Source organism: Erinaceus europaeus, chromosome 7 (assembly GCF_950295315.1).
Source record: "Erinaceus europaeus chromosome 7, mEriEur2.1, whole genome shotgun sequence".
NCBI lineage: Eukaryota > Metazoa > Chordata > Mammalia > Eulipotyphla > Erinaceidae > Erinaceus > Erinaceus europaeus.
This window is the reverse complement of record NC_080168.1, coordinates 12,555,629-12,579,341: the sequence shown is the minus strand read 5'-3', so window position 1 is coordinate 12,579,341 and position 23,713 is coordinate 12,555,629. Positions and strand designations below refer to the sequence as shown.

General features: G+C 48.0%; 1 long non-coding RNA gene across 1 annotated transcript; it reads right to left on the bottom strand.

Annotated features, from left to right (window-relative positions):
- Positions 1-1,078: 1,078 nt before the first annotated feature.
- LOC132539375 (uncharacterized) lies at positions 1,079-22,867 on the bottom strand. Its single transcript, XR_009550616.1, has 3 exons — positions 22,599-22,867; positions 15,268-15,421; positions 1,079-1,800 (listed from the first exon to the last, which is right to left on the bottom strand). It is a non-coding gene; the product is annotated as an uncharacterized LOC132539375 (long non-coding RNA).
- Positions 22,868-23,713: the final 846 nt, after the last annotated feature.

Below are 23,713 nucleotides of genomic sequence, written 5' to 3'. Positions count from 1 at the left end.
CAGGAGTGAGGCAATCAACTAACCACAAGCCTATTTCTCTGGCTTATTTCTCTGGGCACCACCACACCCTGGGGTGATGGGAGAGCCACCCCCTCCCAAACACACCCTGGGTTTCTTTCTGGAGAGAAACCCACTAGGCAGTAGACCACCCGCCCAGACCCATGAGATGTCCACAGGAAGTGGGCGTGAGGGCATGACGGCCAGGGAGACCACTGGCCTGAGAGGGTCAGGGCTGTGCTGGGAGAGGGCCCTTCCTGCATGTGTCCTCCTGCCTGTCACCCACACTCTTGAGTCTCAACTAGAACCACCTGCTCACCTGGCCCAAGCTCCCCACGGGCAGAGCCAGCGCCACCCCCATCCCCACCCCGCAGGAGCTGGGTGGTAGGTTCTCTCTGCTTTGCTCTACACACTTCCCCAGCCACACAAAACAGCACCCAGGGGAGCAGCCGGAAGAGGGAGAGCTGACTAGCTCCACCCCCGGGGGGGCCAGAGCTGCTGTGTTTGGGGAGATTGGGCCCTGAGCCCCACAGGGTGAGGCCGGAGCTGGAAGGACAGAAATAGAAGGTTTAAATTTAAACCTTCTGGAGGCTTCTGAGGTTGGGCAGCAACCTTCCAGGAGGGGCACATTCTGGGCTCTTATGGCAACGCCCTCCTCTCCCTCCTCCCTTTTCCTTCCTGCTCAGTCCTCCCTCCTCCCAGCTGCCTAGTCCATCCTCCCTCGTCCCTCTCCCTCCTCCCAGTTGCTTCTAGCCTCTCCCCTCCTCCCTTTTCCTTCCTGCTGAGTCCTCCCTCCTCCCAGCTGCCTAGTCCCTCCTCCCTCCTCCCTCCTCCCATGCCCTCCTTCCTGCAGAGTGGAAACTCTTGCTCTCCTGGCTGGTTTCCTTCCAAGGAAATAGTGGCTCAGGCTGGCTCTGCCCCCACTGGAATTTCCCCACATGGAGAAACTCCGCTGTGGCTGTGACCCGCCCAGAGACGCTGTAAACAGAAACAGAAACAGGCTGAGGGAAAAAAAAAACCTGCAGGGCTGCTGCCAGCACCACACACACACACACACACACACACACACACACACACACACACACACACACACACCTGAGAAAGAGAGAGACCCCTGAGGCCACTCCCGCTCCTCTGTCATTGTCAAAAGCCAGGAATCTATTTCATATTTAAAGCCAGAGTAAAAGTCAAAGGGATGGCTTGAAAACCAAAACCCTCGACTCAGCCTACACTGCTTATTTCAGATGTTGCTTTTACTGTCTGAATGATTTTTAACTTTCTTTCTCCTTTCCTGAAAATCCCTTTCAGAAACTGCCTTCAGTGCACAATGCCGCCTTGTTCAGTTTCCAGACTTTTCTTTTCTTGCACTGGGACCACAGCTTGTGGGACCAGGAGACTTGGGACGGGTTCCAAACAAAATCAAAAGCTTCCATCAAGGGGTAGCGTGTGTGTGTGTGTGTGTCTGTGTGTGTGTGTGTGTGTGTGTGTGTGTGTGTCTGTGTGGGTGTCTGTGTGTGTCTGTGTGTTGGCGGGTGGTTAACTCCATTGGAGTAGCTGGAGACCTGCATGCTTGAGGATCCCTGTTTCAACTCCAGTATGTGCTCTCTCCCTGCTTGGCATCCATTTCTCTTTGTCTCTGCCTCACATGAAATAAATCCTGTGGTGGTGGCACACCTAACAGAGCACACACATTTCAGTGCACATGGACCCAGGTTCAAGCGCCCCAGTCCCCACCTGCGTAGGGAAGTTTTCAAGCAGCAGTGAAGTAGTGCTCTCTTTTCCCTTTCTTCTGAACTTCTGCCTCTATTAAAAAAAAAAAAAAAAAGATTGAGAGGCGGTAGCACAGCAGGTTAAGCACACATGGTGCAAAGCACAGGGACCGGCATAAGGATCCTGGTTCAAGCCCCTGGCTCCCCACCTTCAGGGGAGTCACTTCACAGGCGGTGAAGCAGGTCTGCAGGTGTCTATCTTTCTCTCCCCCCTCTGTCTTCCCCTCCTCTCTCCATTTCTCTCTGTCCTATCCAACAATGAACGACATCAGTAACAACAATAATAATAACTACAATAAAAACAATAAGGGCAACAAAAAAGGGAATATATAAATATAAAGAAAGTAAAAAAAAAAGACTATTGAGGGGCCCTAGGGGCCGAGAGATAGCTCACCCAGTAGAGTGTACTATTTACCATGTGTCAGGACCTGGGTGCAACCTCCTGTACAGGTAGGGCCTCTCCCTCTGTCTCTCACCTCCTGTCAGTAATAACAGTAGCAACGATAATAATAGTAATTGGCCAAGAGTAGAGGAATCATGCGGGCACAGTGCCCCAGTGTTAACTCTGGTGGCAAAATTAATTAATTAATTAATTAAACCCAGTGAGTGTGGTGAGGGTCTGCTGTGAAGCCCCCCAAGGCCAAGGCCAGCTCTAGAAAGGGGTAGACAGCTGCTGGGGGAGGGCAGGGGCACTTCCACTCTCTGAGTCCTCAGTCACCAGAGGATACTGCCAGAGTCTTAAACACCAGGCACACTGAGGGCTCTGCAAACAGGACCACATGGAAACTTCCAGTTTCAGTCACCTCCCTTCCTGGGGGCAGTCTGGAGAAACCCAGTCACATGCTGATCTGTGTATTTGTGAACTCTGAACAGGCATCCTAGAAGGTACCCTGACTATTCCAGAGATACTTCCATTGCTCAAAAGTCTTTAAAAAAATGTTTAGGGGCCGGGTGGTGGCGCACCTGGTTGATCGCATGTATTGCACTGCGCAAGGACGTGGGTTCAAGCTCCCTGTCCCTACCTGCAGGGGAGTCGCTTGACAGGTGGTGAAGCAGGTCTGCAGGTATCTATCTTTCTCTCCCCCTCTCTGTCTTCCCCTCCTCTCTCCATTTCTCTCTGTTCTATCCAACAATGACAACATCATTAACAACAACAACAACAATAACAAAAAACAACAAGGGCAAGAAAAGGGAAAATATATAAAAAATGTCATTTAAAAAAGATTATTTATTAACATGAATGAGAGAAAGGAAAGGGGAGTGAGAGAGAGAGAATCAGAGCTCATCACTCTGGCACATGTGATACTGGGGAATGAACTTGTGACCTCCTACTTTTTAAAAAATATCTATTTATTTGTTCCCTTTTGTTGCCTTTGTTGTTTTATTATTGTAGTTATTATTGTTGTTGTTATTGATGTCCTCATTGTTGGATAGGACAGAGAGAAATGGAGAGAGGAGGGGAAGACAGAGGGGGAGAGAAAGACAGACACCTGCAGACCTGCTTCACTGCTTGTGAAGCGACTCCCCTACAGGTGGGGAGCCAGGGGCCTCGAACCGGGATCCTTATGCTGGTCCTTGGGCTTTATGCCACATGTGCTTAACCCTGCACTACTGTCCAACTCACTGAGACCTCATACTTTTTTTTAATAAAGATTTTATTTATTTATTAATGAGAAAGGAGGAGAGAGAGGACCAGGCATCACTCTGGTACACATGGCTGCCAGGGATTGAACTCAGGACCTCATGCTTGAGAGTCTGATGCTTTATCCACTGTGCCACCTCCTGGATTACAAGACCTCATACTTTTATTAAAGTATAGTGCTCTAACCACTCCATCACCTCCCAGGCTGTAGGAATTTTATTTTATTTTATTTTATTTTATTTTATTTTATTTTATTTTATTTTATTTTATTTTATGTCTGAGCATGACTCAGCTCTCGCTTATGGTGGTGTAAGGGACTGAACCTGGGGCATCAGAACCTCAGGCATGATACTCTGTTTCATGACAATTATGCTATTTCTCCACCCTCCAAAGACTTTTAAGTTCCCTCTCTCTGCTCTTTACACAGAGCTGTCACAGACCTGATCACATGGAGTTGGTCACCAGCCAGACAGGGAGAGAGAGACACCCCCCTCCACCACCCCCCTTACCTGTGACTGAGGCCAAGCCCAGGAGTGCACAGACAGAATGGCAGGAAGCACAAGCTGCCATAGACGCTCACACCACGAGAATGTGACATCTGGAGAAGCCTTCAGACCCCAGCCACCGGCACCCTCCAAAGTCTAACCCAAATTTAGACAGTGCTCCTGTATATACACACCCCCAGACCCACCGTCACCCCACAGTGATACACTCTGTCAAGTGGCTAAGTCACACTCTTCACAGACTCTCCTTTCCTCTAGGAAAACCTTCGTTTTTCTGTTCTCTCTAGCCAGTGGCCCAAGAATCTATTTCTGGCCCGTGGTGTTAGCCAAAGCTGGTTCTCAGGAAAGTTTGGCTGCAAAGTCTCCAGAAACACCTCTGACTTTTGTTTTCCAATGCAGTGGTGCAGACACAGAACAGTTTCACATTGTGAAAACCCAGAGGACTGTTACACAGACACACACACACAGCCTGAGGCCAATGTCCAGAAGTAGGAGAAAGGCAAGTTTATGGAGAAGTGCTCAGTGTAGGGCACGTACCTGGCATCGTAGGGGAGGTGTCACAGCACTGGGTAAACTCTGGGGCTGCGGTCTTTCTCTCTGTCTTTCCATCTTCTCAGCCTCCTTAGGAAAGGCAGAATCTTTCTAAATTTTTTAAATTATATATATATGTTGCCCTTGTGTTTTTTTTATTATTGTTGCTGTTATTGATGTTGTCATTGTTAGATAGGACAGAGAGAAATGGAGAGAGGAGGGGAAGACAGAGAGGGGGAGAGAAAGACAGACACCTGCAGACCTGCTTCACCGCTTGTGAAGCGACTCCCCTGCAGGTGGGGAGCCGGGGGCTCAAACTGGGATCCTTATGCTAGTCCTTGTGCTTTGCACCATATACGCTTAACCCGCTGCGCTACTGCCCAACTCCCTATATTTAATATATTTATTCCCTTTTGTTGCCCTTGTGGTTTTATTGCTGTAGTTATTGTTGTTGTTATTGTGTTATTGGATAGGACAGAGAGAAATGGAGAGAGGAGGGGAAGACAGAGAGGGGGAGAGAAAGACAGACACCTGCAGAGCTGCTTCACTGCTTGTGAGGCGACTCCCCTACAGGTGGGGAGCCGGGGCTCAAACTGGGATTCTTAACGCTGATCCTTGAGTTTGAGTTAACCCACTGTGCTTTTGCCCGACTCATCTATATATATTTTAAAGAGCAATTTTTTTTTGCCTCCAGGTTTAATGTTGGAGCTTGGTGCCTACACTACAAAACCACTGCTCCTGGGGGCCATTTTCCCCCTTTTGTTGCCCTGGTTGTTCATTGTTGTTGTTGGCTAGGACAGAGAGAAATCAAGAGAGGCGAGGAAGACAGAGAGGGGGAGAGAAAGACACCTGCAGACCTGCTTCTCCACTTGTAAAGTGACCCCCCCCTGCAAGTGGGGAGCCAGGGGCTCGAACTGGGATCCTTCTGTTTTGTGCCATGTGTGCTTAACCTGCTGTGCTACCATCTACCCCCCCCCCTTTTTTTTTTTTACCAGAGCACTGCTCAGCTCTGGCTGATGGTAGTGCAGGGGGTTGAACCTGGTACTTCAGAGCCTTAAGCATGAGAGTCTCTTTGCATAACCATTATGCTATTTACCCCTGCCCAAAGGTAGAATCCTTTTTTTTTTGCCTCCAGGGTTATTGCTGGGGCTCAGTGCCTGCACCACAAATCCACTGCTCCTGGAGGCCTTTTTTTTTTTCTCCTCTTGTTTCCCTTGTTGTAGCCCTGTTGTGGTTATTATTGTTGCTGTTGATGTTCTTTGTTGTTGGATAGGACAGAGAGAAATGGAGAGAGTAGGGGAAGACAGAGAGAGGGAGAGAAAGATAGACATCTGCAGACCTGCTTCATTGCCTGTGAAGCAACTACCTTGCAGGTGGGGATCCGGGGGCTCGAACCGGGATCCTTATGCTGGTCCTTGCGCTTTTCGCCACGTGCACTTAACCCCATGCGCTACTGCCCGACCCCCGGTAGAATCTTTAATGTAGGTAAAATATATAGCAAAAAGGTTGCCAGAGGTACCTCACCTGGTACTGTGCACACTTTACTATACGCTCAGAGACCTGGGTTTGAGCCTCTGACTACCACATGGGAGCTCTGTAGCTGAGCACGGAAGAATTAGAAGGATGACTGAAGTAAAGTTAGATTTTTCCTAAAGGCAATTGAGAAGCCTGAAATTAATTAGGAAAGCCATGGTAGAGATTCAAGACCAGAGTCTAGGAGATAGATAAAAGCTAAAAAATAGAAATCAATAGTTTATGTCCAAGTAAGAAAGAGGAAAGAAACTGAAATGAGGCATGTTCTGTGAATATAAAAAGTAGAAAATAGGCCAGACAGTGGTGCACCCGGTTAAGCACACACATCAGAGTGTGCAAGGACTTGGGTTCAAGCCCCTGGTCCTCACCTGCAGGGGAAAAACTTCATGAGTGGTGAAACAGGGCTGCAGGTATCTCTTTGGCTCTCTCCCTCTCTACCTCCTCCTCCTCTATCAATTTATTTCTGTCTCTATACAATAATAAATAAATGAAAATTTAAAAAAAAAAAAAATATATATATATATATATATATATTTAAAAAGTAGAGTTGTCCGGGAGGTGGCACAGTGGATAAGTCATTGGACTGTCAAGCATGAGGTCCTGAGTTCAATCCCCGGCAGCACATGTACCAGAGTGATGTCTGGTTCTTTCTCTCTCTGCTATCCCTCTCATTAATAGATAATTTTTTTAAAGTAGAAAACAGGGGCTAAGTGGTGGTGCACTGGATTGAACGTACATATTATCGTGCGCAAGACCCAGCCAGGTTCAAGTCCCCCAGTTCCCACCTGCAGGAACTTCACCTGCAGGGAAGCTTCATGAGTGGTGAAACAGTGCTCAGGTATCTCTCTTTCTCCCTTTCTCTTCTCAGTTTTTCTCTATCCAAAACAAATAAATAATTGTTTTAAAAGTGACTAGAGGGAGTCCGGTGGTAGTGCAGTGGGTTAAGCGCACGTGGCACAAAGCACAAGGACAGGCGTAAGGATCCCAGTTCGAGCCCCTGGCTCCCTATCTGCAGGGGAGTCGCTTCACAGGTGGTGAAGCAGGTCTGCAGGTGTCTGTCTTTCTCTTCTGCTCTCTGTCTTCCCCTCCTCTCTCCGTTTCTCTCTGTCCTATCCAACAAGGATGACACCAATAACTACAACAATAAAACAACAAGGGCAACAAAAGGGAATAAATAAATAAATAAAAAGAAAAAAAGATATTTTAAAAAAGTGACTAGAACCGGAGTCAGGCAGTAGCGTAGTAGGTTAACTGCACGTGGCGTGAAGCACAAAGACCAGCATAAGGATCTCAGTTCTAGCCCTTGGCTCCCTACCTTCAGGGGAGTCACTTCACAGGCGGTGAAGCAGGTCTGCAGGTGTCTATCTTTCTCTCCCCTTCTCTGTCTTCCCCTCCTCTCTCCATTTCTCTCTGTCCTATCTAAGAATGACAACATCAATAACAACAACAATAATAACTATAACAACAATGAAAAACAATAAGGGCAACAAAAAGGGAAAATAAATAAATATAAAAAAATGAAAGTGACTAGAACAACAAAATATATATGTTTTTACGTAGAGAACACACTTTAAGCATCTTACAAATCCAAAACACAAGTTGTTCAGGATATATATATATATATATATATATATATATATATATATATACATATATATATATATATCCAAAAACGGGGGTGGAAGGAGAAAAGAACTGGAATACTGCTCTGTCTGCCTAGCCTGGGGGCCCAGAATGGACACTGTCTCCACTGGGCACAAAGACATTTGCACAGAGATATTGGAATAGACTTGCCTGAGAACTTGGAGTTGAGCCTGAAACCCTTAAAGCAGAGGGAGTGAAAAGACACCAGGTGCAGGTGGACTTGGAGTGGGGGTGCCCCGCCTCTGCACTGCACAGCACCCATTTTTCTATGTATTATTTTAACTTTAATAGAAACTTTTAAAAATATTTTATTTATTTTATGTTTGAGAGAGATGCAGAGAGACACAGAGAGAAACACCAGAGCACTGCTCAGCTCTAGCTTGTGGTGGTGCAGGGGATTTGAACCTGGGACTTTGGAGCCTGGGGAATGAGAGTCTGTTTGCATAACCACTATGCTATCTCCCCTGCCCTATTTTATTATTTTTTTATAGCCACCAGGGTTATCACTGGGACTTGGTGCTAGCAAGTACCTGACGGCTACTTTTTTACCTTTTTTTTTTTTTTTGGCCTCCAGTGTTATCCAAGGGGCTTGATGCCTGCACTACAAATCCACGGCTCCTGGCGGCCATTTTTCTTTTCTTTTGGATAGGACAGAGAAAAATGGAGAGAGGAGAGGAGGGGAAGACAGAGAGGGGGAGAGAAAGATAGACACCTGCAGACCTGCTTCACCGCCTGTGGAGCGACTCCCCTGCAGGTGGGGAGCCCGGGGCTTGAACCGGGTTCCTTACACAGGTCCTTGCGCTTTCTGCCATGTGCGCTTAACCCACTGCGCTACCTCCCAACTCCCCCTTATTATTATTATTGGATAAGACAGAACAAAATTGAGAGGGGAGAGGGAGATACAGCGGGAGAGCAATAGAGAGACACCTGTAGACCTGCTTCATCGCTTGTGAAGCGACCCCCCCTGCACAGGTGGGGAGCGGGGGCTCAAACCAGGATCCTTGTGCGGGTTCTTAGGCTTCATATTATGTGCGCTTAATAAGGTGTGCCACTGCCCAGCCCCCCAGCCCCCCCTTTTTTTCTTTTCACTGGATAGGACAGAGAGAAATTGAAAGGCGATGGAGGTAGAGTGGAAGACAGAGATGCCTACAAACCTGCTTCACCATTTGTGGGCTGCAGGTGCGGAGCAGGGCCTCTGAATAGGGTTCTTGTATGGATCCTCGTGCTTCATACTGTGTGCGGAGCGGGGCCTCTGAATAGGGTTCTTGTATGGATCCTCGTGCTTCATACTGTGTGCGGAGCGGGGCCTCTGAATAGGGTTCTTGTATGGATCCTCGTGCTTCATACTGTGTGCGGAGCGGGGCCTCTGAATAGGGTTCTTGTATGGATCCTCGTGCTTCATACTGTGTGCGGAGCGGGGCCTCTGAATAGGGTTCTTGTATGGATCCTCGTGCTTCATACTGTGTGCGGAGCGGGGTCTCTGAATAGGGTTCTTGTATGGATCCTCGTGCTTCATACTGTGTGCGGAGCGGGGCCTCTGAATAGGGTTCTTGTATGGATCCTCGTGCTTCATACTGTGTGCGGAGCGGGGCCTCTGAATAGGGTTCTTGTATGGATCCTCGTGCTTCATACTGTGTGCGGAGCGGGGCCTCTGAATAGGGTTCTTGTATGGATCCTCGTGCTTCATACTGTGTGCGGAGCGGGGTCTCTGAATAGGGTTCTTGTATGGATCCTCGTGCTTCATACTGTGTGCGGAGCGGGGCCTCTGAATAGGGTTCTTGTATGGATCCTCGTGCTTTATACTGTGTGCGCTTAACCGGGTGCACTACCTTCTGGCCCTTCTTTTTCTTTTCTTTTTTTTTTATATATCTTTATTTATTTATCGGACAGAGACAGTCAGAAATTGAGAGGGAAGGGGGTGGTAGAGATGGGAGAGAGACAGAGAGACACCTGCAACACGGCTTCACCACTTGCAAAGCTTTCACCCTGCAGGTGGGGACTAGGGCCTCAAACCCAGGTCCTTTCACATTGCTACATGTGCACTCAGCCAGGTTTGCCACTACCCAGCCCCCTGGCCTTTCTTTTTCTTTATTTGACAGGACAGAGAGAAATTGAGAGAGAGAGGAGGAGGAGAAATATACATAGACAGAGATACCTGCAGTACTTGCTTCACTGCTTATGAAGCAACCCCTTGCTTGTGGGGAGTGGGGCCTCAAACCTACATTCTGCTATTTTTAAAAGAGCTTTTCAGGGGCTGGGTGGTGACACACAAAGTTGATTGCAGGCATCACCATGTGAGAGGATCTAGGTTCAAACCTCTGATCCCCACCTGGAAGGTGGCACAGTAGATAAAGCATTGGACTGTTAAGCATGATGTCCTGAGTTCAGTCCCCAGTATCACATGTGTCAGAGTGATGCTTTGGTTCTCTCTCCCTCTCTTTCTCATTAATAAATCTCTGGGATTTATTAATGGACCAAAGGACTCTGGGGTTGGGAGAAACTTTCAGGTCCTGGTGCATGATGGTACAGGAGGACTCAGGCTGGGGGTGAGAGTGTCTTACACGTGTCAACAACTGTATTTAATGCAAACCACTAATCCCCATAATAAAAATAAAATTAATACATAATAAATAAATATTAAAAAAAAAAACACCTCTGGCTGGGAGTGGTGGAATCTTGCAAACATGAGGCCCCAGCAAAGCCCTGGTAGCAAAAAGAAAAGAAAAGAAAGAGAAATAGGGGCCGGGTGGTGGCACATCTGGCGCACATATTGCACTGCACAAGGACCCAGGCTCGAGCCCCTAGTCCCCATCTGCAGGGGAAATGCTTTGCAAGTGATGAAGCAATGTTGCAGGTGTCTCTCTGTCTCTCCCTCTCTATCACCCCTTTTCTTCTCGATTTCTGGCTGTCTCTATCCAGTAAATAAAATAAAGATAATAAAACATTAAAAAATTTCTTTAAAAAAGAATATATATATATATATATATATATATATATATGTTCATGACATCCCTGTTGCTAAAACAAAAAGAAAAACACAATTATAATTTTGTTCTCTCTTGATAGTACAGCCAGTCCTCTTGGGCTTGGCCTATATTTTAATGTGCCAAGACATTATTTTGTATGCTAGTACCTTAAGAAAAACTGTAAGCTAGGGATATGTAGCTCAGTGATAGAGCATCTGTCTTGCATGCATGAGGCTCTGGGCTCCACATCTCTGCCACACTAAAAAAAAAAAAAAAAAAGTAGCCAGAAACAAAGAAACCAACATAAAAAGCACATCAAAAACAAACAAGCAAACAGAAATGCAGTTGAAAAGAACTGTTCAGAGCGAGTGGAGTCAGAGGGGTTCACTCATGTTACTGTGACCCTAGAAAGGGTCTCGCTTCTCTGAGGAGGGGCCCATGGAGTGAGACCCAGAACAGGGGGTGACATGAGAAGGAGAAACCAGGCCACTCAAGATTGGGCTTGGACTGTCTGAGATGGTCTTAGGCATGGGGGAATGGCCTGGGATTGATGAATTGGCTTGAACTTAACCCCAACAGTTAATAAACTAAAGATGATTCTGGAAACTGAGGGCTGGCCTCAGGGACCCTAGGAGCTGTTGACTTCTCCCTGCGGAAATAACAGAGGATTGTTGAGACTCACTGTTGGCTTTGTTTAGGAGGAAATTTGAAGGCTTTGTCCTGGAGTTGAATTCAGGGTCTCAGAGGCAGGAAGATTTGGGGACTCCCCCTTTCTACTGGAGTAGAAAAGACCCCTGAGGTCTTTGGAGTGTACAGTGGAGAGAGGAATGTCACTATCCCCATATCCCCACACTCAGGGGACATTTATACAGGCGGGGGGAGGGTCTGGAAACCCAGGAATTGGGGTTGGGGACAAACAGGATGTGGCCTCAGGCCATCAGCCCTCCCCCACCCCCTCCAGTCTATTTCTTCCTAAGACAAAGACTCTGCAGGTTCCAACTTCTTTCATTGTTCCAAACTACCAAAACATAAAAAAAAGAAAAGAGGGTGGGATCCTGAGTCTGAAGGCAGCCTTTTTGTTTACCAAATCCAGCTTTAGTTTATTAATTGCTGGAGCATTGACTGTCTCCATCTTTGTTCAATCTAATCTATCCATCTCAGTTCACCTGCCTCTAAGGCCATACCAGAGAGCCTTTTGGGGCCAGGCTTTCAGATTCCCTCTGGCCTAGGGTTCTACTGACTGTTTCCTATCATCCTCTGACTAGGAATTTTCCCTTCAAGCAGTCCCCACACCATCTCAGGCCTGGCCTGAAGATGCAGGCCCAGGGCTCCTCTTCCTCAGTGCCCCATATCATTCCTTGAAATGGCTCCTGGTCCATTCCTGTCCACCCTCCTCTTTTCTCATCCTGTCAGATGGAGCCCATGTGAGTAAATGAGCATTCTTTTCTTGCCCGTTGGAGCGGAAGGAGTCAAGCCACAGGGCTGGGACAGGAGGCAAGTTGATGCCTCCATGCCAGAAGGAAAGGCTGTTGACGGGGAACCTGGGCCAGAGGATGCAGCTGCAGATTCTAAGATGGCAGCCCTATTGTATGGTTTTGTAGCCTCTGTATCCGGATCTGGTTCTGGCTATGACATAGGTCATGGCATGATCAGTAAGGCCAGGTTTATCCAATAGAGACAGAGAGACATTAAGAGGGGCCGGGGAGATAGAGGAGAGGGAGAGAGACAGAGAGACACCTGCAGCCCTGTTTGACCACTCATGAAGCTATCCTCCTGCAGTTGGGGGCCAGGGATCTGAAGCTAGGCCCTTCCTCGATCACTGTAAGGCGAGTGCTTCACCAGTGTGTGAGTACGCCAGGTTAGGTTTATCCTGATCTGCAGGGGAATGAGGAAGCAGAAAGGGACTGTTAGATGTCACTGGTTTCCACCTAGGTGTCTTAATAAAGTAACAAGTGCCCTGCCCTAAAATGGTCCTTGTACTTTAGTGGTCTCCTCCCTCTGGTTAAATTGTCACCATCTTGGTTTTTTTTTTTTTTTTTTTTGTCTCCAGGGTTATTGCTGGGGCTCAGAATCCACTGCTCCCAGAGGCTATTTTTTCCCTTTTTGTTGCCCTTGTTGTTTAACGATGTTGTGGTTACTATTATTGTTGTTGATGATGATGTCATTATTGTTGGATAGGACAGAGACAAATGGAGAGAGGAAGGGAAGACTGAGAGGAGGGGCGAAAGATAAACACCTGCAGACCTGCTTCACCGTCTGTGAAGCGACCCCCCTGCAGGTCAGGAGCCAGAGGCTCGAACTGAGATCCTCATGCAGGTCCTTCCGCTTTGTAATTTTATCTGAATATTTGACTTAAGTTTCTGTTATCTCAAGAAAGGCCAGGGGGAAAAAGTTTCTGCTAGTTCTAAGAATTTTAAAAATATTATTATTATTATTATTTTGGATAGAGACAAAGATAAATTGAGAGGAAATGGGGAAAATATAGAGGGAGAAAGAGAGGGTGGGGTAGATATCATAATAGTTATGCAGAGACTGTCATGCCTGAGTCTCTGAGGTCTCAGGTTCAATCCTCCACACCACCATAAACCAGAGCTGAGCATATTCTGGCAAAATATATAAATATATGGGGCCCAGGCAGTAGCGCAGCGGATTAAGTGCACATAGCATGAAACGCAAGGACCAGCATAAGGATCCAAGTTCAAGCCTCTGGTGCCCCACCTGCAGGAGAGTTGTTTCACAAGTGGTGAAGCAGGTCTGAAGCTGTCTTTCTCTCCCCCTCTCTGTCTTCCCCTCCTCTCTCGATTTCTCTCTGTCCTTCCCAGCAGCAATAACAACAATGGCAACAAAATAGAAAAAATGGCCTCCAGGAGCAGTGGATTCATAATGCAGCCGGCACTAAGCCCTACCGATAACCCTGGAGGCAAAAAGAAAAGTTTTTATTTTATTTATTTATTTTCCCAGTACTTAAATTCAGCCTAGTGGTCTAGCAGGTGACACAGTAGATAAAGTGGTGGACTCTCAAATATGAAGTCCTGAGTTCTTTTTTTTTATTATTAATTTATTTATTTTCCCTTTTGTTGCCCTTGTTGTTTTTTATTGTTGTAGTAGTTATTATTGTCATTGTTGTTGGGTAGGACAGAGAGAAATGGAGAAAGGAGGGGAAGACAGAGGGGGGAGAGAAAGACAGACACCTGCCGACCTGCTTCACTACCTGTGAAGTAACTCCTCTGCAGGTGGGGAGCTGGGGGCTCGAACCAGAATCTTTGCCCGGTCCTTGCACTTCAAGCCACTTGTGCTTAACACACTGCGCTACCACCCAACTTCCAAAGTCCTGAGTTCTGTCCCCAGCAGCAATGTGTCAGTGATGCTTTGGCTTACCTTCTCTCTCTTCCTATCTCTCACATAAATAAATAAAAAATAATAAAATAAATTCAGCCTAAATTAAATAAGTAATGCCAGGAATATATTTCTCTGGAGTACTCAAAGCCCAGAAGTTGCTTATTTCCCCACTAGCTTTAAATGTAAACAAGCATGTGGGTATATTTCTTCTTCTTCTCCTCCTCCTCCTCCTCCTCCTCCTTCTTCCTTCTTCTCCTTCTCCTCCTCCTCCTCCTCCTTCTTCTTCTTCTAGATTTTATTTGTTTATTAATGAGAAAGATAGGAGGAGAGAGAAAGAGCCAGACATGGGAGTCGGCGGTAGCACAGCGGGTTAAGCACAGGTGGCGCAAAGCAAGGATCCCAGCTCGAACCCCCGGCTTCCCACCTGTATGGGAGTCACTTCACAGGCGGTGAAGCAGGTCTGAAGGTGTCTATCTTTCTCTCCCCCTCTCTGTCTTCCCCTCCTCTCTCCATTTCTCTCTGTCCTATCTAACAAGGACGACATCAATAACAACAACAATCATAACTACAACAATAAAACAACAAGGGCAACAAAAGAGAAAATAAATAAATATTAAAAAAAAAAAAAAAGAGCCAGACATCGCTCTGGTACATGTGCTGCCAGGGATTGAACTTGGGACCTCCTGCTTGAGAGTCCAGTGTTTTATCCACTGTGCCACCTCTTAGACCACTCTCTTCTTCTTTAGATCCACCCAGGCCCACAGACCCCAGTATAAACCTGTGATTTGTGTACTAATCCCATAACACCCAAGGTAGTGGAGACCAGGAACCATGAGTCAGCAAGAAAAGATAAGATGGCAGGCCCCTAGCAGACATAAGGCCACCCAACCATGACCTGTTTTCTGTGGGTTCTGATAAGGTTGATAACCCAGGATGAAGTTTGTCTTGCTTGAGTCTGCACTGTCTCCCTCTCCCCACTTCTTTTTCTTTTCTTTAAATTTTTAAAATTATATTTATTTATTTATTGGATAGAGACAGAAATTGAGAGGGAAAGGAGGGATAGAGAGGGTGAGAGACAGAGAGACACCTGCAGTGCTGTTTCACTACTTGTGAAGCTTTCCCCCTACAGGTGGGGACTGGGGGCTCGAACCTGTGTCTTTGTACATTGTAGCATGTGTACTCAGCCAGGGGCACCACCACTCGGCCCCTCCCCCTTCTTTTTCCACTTCACACTACCTTCCTGTTCCTTCTGGCAGAGAATGGGTCTGCCTGGGAGGAGATAATGCTAGCCATAAAATACCTGTTTCCCGGCCTAGGGTAGATAGCATAAGAGACTCTCATACCTGAGGCTCCAAAGCCCCAGGTTCAGTCTCCCATACCACCATCAGCTGGAGATGAGCAGTGCTCTGGTTACTTGTTTCCCATGGCCATTATTTTCAGTTATGTGTCAAGAAGAGGACAGCTCCACAGTCTGGAGTCTCCCAAACCTACCTGCATCTGCCCAAGAGAAGAGACACGAGTCACTGCTCAGAACAAACAGTTGGACCTCACGCTTGCAAGTCTAGTTCTTTAACCACCACACCAGCTTCCAGGCTGCCCAGCGTAACTTCTTAGTCATTGGCAGTGGTCTCTGTCTTCCTTCACCAAGGTCTTTGCTCTTCAAGCAAGTGAAACTTTTCTTTTGTATTTGAGACTCTTGCTGAAAGACATATTCTTTTTCTTTTTTTCTTTTGTTGCTATTGTTATCCACACTTCAAGAACTACCTTTGTGCTTGTTTTAGTACACTCCTGCCAAAGACCTGGGAGATAGCCAGGAGCTGTTTGGCTGGGACCAGAATAGGCACAATTTTCGGCCGAGGAGGCATTGAACATGATCCAAAGTACTTCCCAACCATTACTTTTAAAAATACTCCTTTTGAGGGGCCGGGAAGTGGCTTATCCAGTTAAATGCACATATCACCATACAGACAGACTATGACCCACATAGTCAACGACTGCCACCTCTCCAGATTCAAAGGAGGTCTCGAAACTTTACATCAGGCTCAACCTGACGCTGTTGACTGGCTACGGAAGAAGGGCAAACTCTAGAAGAAGAAGATCACCATGCACAAGAATCCAGGTTCAGGCCTCTAGGTCCTGACCTGGGGGTGGGGGGTGGGGCTCACAAGCTGTGAAGCAAGTTCTGCAGGTCTCTCTTTTTTCTTCTGTCTCCCCCTCTGCTCTCAACTTCTTTCTATCCTATCAAATAAAAAAGAAACAAAAAAAAAAAAAAGGGAAAAAATGGCCTACTACTAGGAATAGTGAATACATGATGGTGCAGGCATTGAGTCCCAGGAATCTTCCTGGTTACACAAGAAACAACTCCTTTTGGGACTAGCAAGGTAGCTCACCTGGGAGGGTGCTGCCACACCATGTTGTCACCCCAAGTTCAATTCTACATTACACCACATGGGAATATTACAGTATTGAAGAAGATTCAGTACTGTGCTCTCTCTCTCTCTCTCTCTCTCTCTCTCTCCATCCTCTCCTGAAAAGTTGACATGGAGTTGATGAAATGGTGCAAGCAAGAGGTCCCACTGTAACCTCTCCCAAAAAACCTTTCCAGGGAGGGTGGGGATAGATAGCATAATAGTGGTTATGAAAAGAGACTCTCATGCCTGAGGTTCTAAAGTCCCAGGTGCAATCACCCTCACCACCATAAACCAGAGCTGAACAGTGCTCTGGTTTCAAACAAAAAACAAACAAACAAACAAACAAACACCTCTTTAGGGAAAGAGGACAGGGTCTGTGGAAGAGGCAGAAAGGGTCCAGGCAATGGTGAAGGTTGGAAACTTGACCTGTCCTGCCAGGTGCCAGATGAACTGTATGCAGATGAGAGCGTATAAAGGTGTGCACAGGACATCTAGGTGGCGGTATGAACCATTATTATTATTTTATTTATTTATTCCTTTTTGTTGCCCTTGCTGTTTTATTGTTGTAGTTATTATTGTTGTTGTTACTGATCTCATCATAGTTGAATAGGACAGAGAGAAATGGAGAGAGGAGGAGAAGACAGAGAGGGGGAGAGAAAGACAGACACCTGCAGACCTGCTTCACCGCCTGTGAAACGACTCCCCTGCAGGTGGGGAGCCGGGGGCGCAAACCAGGATCCTTGCGCTGGTCCTTGCGCTTTGAGCCACGTGTGCTTGACCCACTGCGCTACCTCCCGACTCCCAGTATAAACCATCATTACCTCAATCAAAAAAATAATAATACAAATGAAATAACTGGCTTGGGAGGAGATAAAGTAGATAAAGCCTTGACTCTAAATCATAAGGTCCTGAGTTTGACTCCTGGCATTGTATGGGTCCAAGTGACACCCCAGTTCTCTCTCTCCCATTAGTAAAATACATATTGGGACTTCATGCTTCAAGGTTCAATGCTCTAATCACTGTATCACTACTGGGTAGTACAGTGGATAAGTCATTTGATTCTCAAGCAAGAGTTCCTGAGGTCCATCTCCAATACTGCATTTATCAGAGCAATACTCTGGCGCACGCTCTCTCTCCCTTTCTCTCATCCTTCCTCTCACTAATGGATATTTTTTAGAATTATTTATGGGCAGGGGTAGATAGCATAATGGTTATGCAAAGAGACTCTCATGCTTGAGGCGCCAAGCAAGGCCCCAGGCTCAGTCCCTTGTACCACCATAAGCCAGAGCTGATTAGTGCTCTGGCAAAAAAGGGAAAAATAAATAAGTAAATAAATAATACGACTCCTGGGCAGTCATAAAAAATGAATTATTTGTTTACTAGAGAGAACCAGAGATCACTCCAGTACATGCCATCCCAGTGATCAAACTTAGAACTCCATGCATGCAAATTCAGTGTTCTACCCACTGAGCCACCTCCCAGGCTGCTGGTTTTCTTCCTCTCTCCCTTCCTTCCACACAGAGAGAACAAAAGCGTCACACCAGCACATAGATCACACCAGCATGAGAGAGCAAACTTGAGACTGTAAGGGGTGAGTATGCAGCTCAGCCCCTCACACCCACTGACACAGGGGACCTCAAAACCAGGATGGGGGAGTTGGGCAGTAACGCAGTGGGTTAAGCACACTTGGCACCAAGCGCAAGGACCAGTACAAGGATCCCGGTTCAAGCCCCCGGCTCCCCACCTGCAGGGGAATCGCTTACACAAGTGGTGAAGCAGGCCTGCAGGTGTCTGTCTTTCTCTCCCCCTCTCTGTCTTCTCCTCCTCTCTCCATTTCTCTCTGTCCTATCCAACAATGATGACATCAACAACAACAACAACAATAATAAAACAACAAGGGCAACAAAAGGGAATAAGTAAATATTTAAAAAAAGAAAAGAAAAAAAGTATTTGACTTAAAAAAAAAAACCAGGCTGGACCTCCACTCCCTGGCTTCTGGGACACCTCCTCTATATTGGATAGACAGAAACTGAGAGGGGAGGGGGAGATCGAGAAGGAGAGAGAAAGAGAGACACCTGCACATTCATGGAGCAGGGGCTCGGCTCTGCTCAAGGGGTGTGTGGGGTAGGGGGAAGGCAAAGCTGAGGAGAGGAAGCCAGTGAAGACCAGCTCCTGTCCCCTGGGACACACAGGCAGCCTCAGTAAACAAGTTCCAGGGAGTGAACTTGAACTCCATGCAGATCTCAATCCCCACAGGACCCTGGGCCTGGTCTCAGTCTGTGAGGGAGGGTCCTGGAGTTACTTGGAAATTGTGTGGTTTTGAAGATTTGTTTACTCCCTATAGGAGAGAGTATCACATGAGATAGAGATAGTTGGGCTAAGCCGCTCACTACTCAGTCCACACACACTGATGGGGATCAATCCATATACCTCAAGCATGCAAGACCAATGCTCTACTGGCTGAGCTATCTCCTTGGCTGTAAATATCTAGTTATCTTTTCCTTCTCCCTCTTCCTCTTTTTTCTTTAATTTATTTATTTTATTTGAAAGGACAGAGAGAAATCGAGAGGGAAGGGGAAGAGAGCGAGAGAGACACACCTGCAGCACTGTTCATAAAGCTTTCCCCCTGCAGGTGGGAGCTGGGGGCTTGAACCCAGATCCTTGTGCATACTAACACATGCATTTAACCAGGTGTGTCACTTATCAGCCTCCCCCCCCTTTTATATTTTCTTTATTTTGAATAGAGACGAAGAGAAATTGAGAGAGGTGAGGGAGAGAGAGAGAAGGAGAGAGACAGAGGGACAGTTGCAGACCTGCTTCACTGCTTTTAAAGCTTCCCCCTACAGATGGGGACCAGAGGCTTGAACCCGGGTCAGTATGTGTGCTCAACTAGGCCTACCGCCGCCTAGCTCCCCAGTCCCCCCCCCCCCTCCCCGACACACACCTTGTGATTAAGGAGGCAGAGGAGAAAGAACCAGAGCACCAATCTGGCACATGAGATGCTGGGTTGGGACTCAGGACTTCATGACAGCAAGTCACTGTGCAACTTCGCAGAAGACCACCTCCTCTCCCTCTCCCCTCCTGCCACCCCCCTACTCCTCCCCCACCTTCTCCTTTCCAGACTTATGTTCCCATCCAGATGCACACACAGGAGACAGAAGCAGAAAGAAAGGGAGAGGCTCCACAGCACTGGAGCTTCCTCCGGTGCCATAGTACTGCCCATGTGGTGCAGGGGGCTTGAACCTGAGTTTCGCACAGGGCGATGCAGGCAGGCTACCTGGTGAGTTAGCTTTCCTGCCCAGTTTGGAAATTCTTTTTTAAAAAACACAGTTTTACTTTATTTATTTATTTATTTTTATTTTGTATTTCTTACCAGAGCACTGTTCAGCTCTGGTTTATGGTGGTCGGGGGATTGAACCTGGGACTATGGAGCCTCAGGCAAGAGAATCTCTTTGTATAACCATTATGACATATATATATATATGAAGGCTGTGGGAGCAGGGATGGGCCACAGGCCGGGAAGCCCACCCAGCCAGCTAGCCACAGAAGAAGGGACCAGAGGGCAAGCCTTGAAAAGGTGGATAGTTGTGAGTTGGGCTGTAGCGCAGCAGGTTAAGCGCAGGTGGTGCAAAGCTCAAGGACTGGTGTAAGGATCCTGGTTCGAGCCCCCAGTTCCCCACCTACAGTGGAGTCACTTCACAGGCAGTGAAGCAGGTATGTAGGTGTCTCTCTCTTCTTCTCTGTCTTTCTCTCCTTTTTCCATTTCTCTGTCCTATCCAACAATGATGACATCAATAACTACAACAATAAAAAACAACAAAGGCAACAAAAGGGAATAAATATTTAAAATAAAAAAAGAAAAGGTGAGCAGGACCCCACAGAGGGGGGCTTGGGGCAGCACCCTGCCCGCCCTCCTTCTTTTACTTATTTATTATTCTGATGACTATTTTTTTCTGTCATTTCCTTCACTGCTTCACTTGTTTCTTTTCTTTATCACAGAGAAAGAGAGAGGCAGAGAGAAAAAGCAGGAAAAAGATCTTTTATCAAATAGCAAAGCTGGGCTGTGTTTCCTTTCTGACCGTGGCTGCCAGGAAGCTCCCAAAGGACCGGACACCATGTACAGTCTGCGTCCCCTGGGCATCCCATGCAGGACCTTTCACCTAACAAATCCTGTGTTAGTTCCATGTTGCACAACAATGCAACAACAAAGGTCTCAGCCTGAAATAATACATAGTTATTGTTTCCCAGACTCTGCAAAGCTTGGCTGGATGGTCTCGGGGCTTCAGTGAAGGTATTGGGGCTGGGGTCTCGTGAGGCTCAACTGGGAAAGGTTACAAACTTACCAGGTGGCTAGCAGAGCCCAGGTGCCAGCAAGACAGTTTTGACAGTCCTATGTCACAGGACTGGTGCATGTAACCAGGTGTTCTGCTACCTTCCTCCTACCCCACTGGTTAAACCAGTGCCTTCCACATTCAAGGGAGGGGTGACACCAGGGCAGGAGAGCCAGGAGGGAGGCTCTGGGGCCCCTCTGAGTCTGTTACTGCAGGTCCTCCTCAGACAGTGGCTGCTAGTTCTAGCGGTGTGCTGTTGTCATTAGGTGGACTTAGCTCCTCCTAAAGAGGACAGAACAGTGAGCTGTCCCACAGCATCTTGGCTCAGAGGAGCAAGTCAGTCAAGATGAAGAAATAGGGAGCGTGACACTCCAAAGGTGGCACAGTGGATAAAGCCCTGGACTTTCAGGCTTGAGGCCCTGAGTTCAGCCTCCAGCATCGCATGTGCCAGAGTGATGCTCTGGTTCTCTCTGTTCCTCCTCTCCTCCTCCTCTTCTTTCTTTCTTTTTTTTCCCCCATTTTTATTGCCCTTGTTGTTGTCGTTGTTATTATTATTATTGTAGTAGTAGTAGTTGTTGTTGGATAGGACAGAGAGGAGGAGAGAAAGACAGACACCTGCAGACCTACTTCACCGCCTATGAGGCAACACCCCTGCAGGTGGGGAGCTGGGGGCTCAAACCAGGATCCTTACGCTGGTCCTTGCGCTTCACGCCACGTACACTTAACCCGCTGCGGTGCTGCCCAGTCCCCTCTTCTTTATTTCTTAAAGATTTTATTTATTCATGGGAAAGATAGGAGAAGAGAGAGAGGAAGAACCAGACATCACTCTGGTACATGTGCTGCTGGGGATTGATCTCGGGACCTCATGGTTGAGAATCCAGTGCATTATTCACTGCGCCACCACCCAGACCACCTCTCCTCTTTCTTTCTAATCACTCACTCACTCACTCACTCAATCAGTCTATCTCGGTGGAGAAGAAAACATAATCGTTATGCAGAAAGACGCTCAATCTTGATGCCCCAAGATTTCAGGTTCAATCTCCTGTACCACCATAAACCAGAGTTGAGCAGTGCTCTGGCTAAAAATAAAAATAAGAGGGGGCTGAGCAGTAGCGCAGCGGGTTAAGTGCACATGGCACAAAGCACAAGGACCAACTTAAGGATCCTGGCTGGAGCCCCCAGCTCCCCACCTGCAGGGGGTCACTTCGCAAGCAGTGAAGCAGGTCTCTAGCCCCCAGTCCCCATCTGCAGGGGGAAAGCTTTGCGAATGCTGAAGCAGGGCTGCAGGTGTCTCTCTGTCTCTCTCCCTCTTTGTCTCCCCCTTCCTCTCAATTTCTGGCTATCTCTATCCAATAACTTAAAAAGACAATAAAAATTTAAAATTAATTAATTAATTAATTAATTAAAAGAGAGAGAGAGAAATGAAAAAGAAAAAGAGCAGAGCAGGTGTAGATAGCATAATGGTTTTACAGAAACTCTCCTTCCTAGGCTTCAAAGTCCCAGGTTCAAGCCCCTGCACCACCATAAATCAGAACTGAACAGTGCTCTGGTTAAAAACAAACACCACTTAAAAAAAAGAAAGAAAGAAAATAGATCTTATTTTTATTTTTTATTACCAGCAGGGTTATAATTGGGGTTCAATGCCTGCAGGACAAATCCACCACTCACTCCTACAGGTATTTATTTATTTTTCTTTTCAGTTTTATTAGATAGGAGAAAACCAGCCAGCTTGGGGACTCTGGGGCCCTGGGTGTCTCTAGCCCATGGCTCCCACCAGCACCTCCTGACCCACAGCTCTTTGAGACCACCTGCTAGCTTGGGGTCAAAGGATACCCCCCAAATCCCCCAGAATTAGTCACCCTCCTGAACCCTGTTCAGGATGCAAGAAGAGGAACCTGACCAGCCAGGGCTGCTCTGCTCAGTCTTACCCACCCCCCCAAGCCAGGACTAGCTGGGGTCTCTCTCTCTCCTTTGAGTGCACAGGCACTCACTCTGTCCGGAGTCACCGTGGTATCGCGTCCTACTCAAAGTGTGACCTGTGTCTCCAGGCCACTCATTCCCTTTGACAACCATTCCTCTTCCCCTCCCCCAACCCTTTTGCCTATTTCCCCTCCTTCCTGACGGCGGGGAGGGGACTCCGGGGGACCAGGGGCAGTGCCCCCTCACTGCCCGGGAGGCTGCACACTTAGGGTGGGCGAGCGATTGCTGTCCGGAGCTACACGCTATTCCGGGAGGTGGGGACCGTCCCGCCAGCCCCTTGGGGTGCACGTGAGGCCTTGGGTACCCGGAGACAGGAGCACCCCGGCTCTGCTGTCCCGGGGAGGAAGGAGGGAGACGCACTGGTGTGGGCCAGGTGTCGGGGGGTCTGGAAGTCCCATCCGGGCGGTCGCGGGGGCGGCCTCCAGGCTACAGCTGCGCCCTGGAAAAACCCGAGCAGGCAGGGGAGAGGCGGGCCAAGGGGGCCAATGCGGGGACGGCGGGAACAAAGGCGGCGGATGCAGTCATGGAAAAACCCAAGGGGCGCGGGGGAAAGGAGGGTGGTGGGGCGCCCGGCGGCCAGGCAGCCCTCGCCGCCGCCCCCAGCCCAGGGCGTTGCGTGGTGGGTTGACCCGGAGGCGGGGTGCAGGAGGACAGATGGGACTGAGGACCCGGTGCGCCAGGTCTTGGCTGCAGTGCACCCCGGCGCTCGGGGAGGTGGCACCCGCGGGGCACCCGCGCACTGCAAGAAGCAGCAAGGGGGAGGGGGGGCGCCAGCGCGGGGGGAGGGGCACATACACAGAGATTCAGAGACACACATAACAGAAACAGACATCCACTTACACAGAGAGACTCAGAGACACACGTAATACAGACACATACAATGGCTTACACACGTGTGCCCAGACACCCGAGCAGTCCCCAGCACAAAGGGAAGCAAAGGTCCTGCCCACGGGGGGCCTCCAGAAGCCCGAGCCCATTAAGGCAATGCCTGGGGTTAGATGCAGAATCACAGGAGCAGGGGAACCCCATCTTAGAAGTCACCCTGCCAGGTGGTGAAATAGCTCACC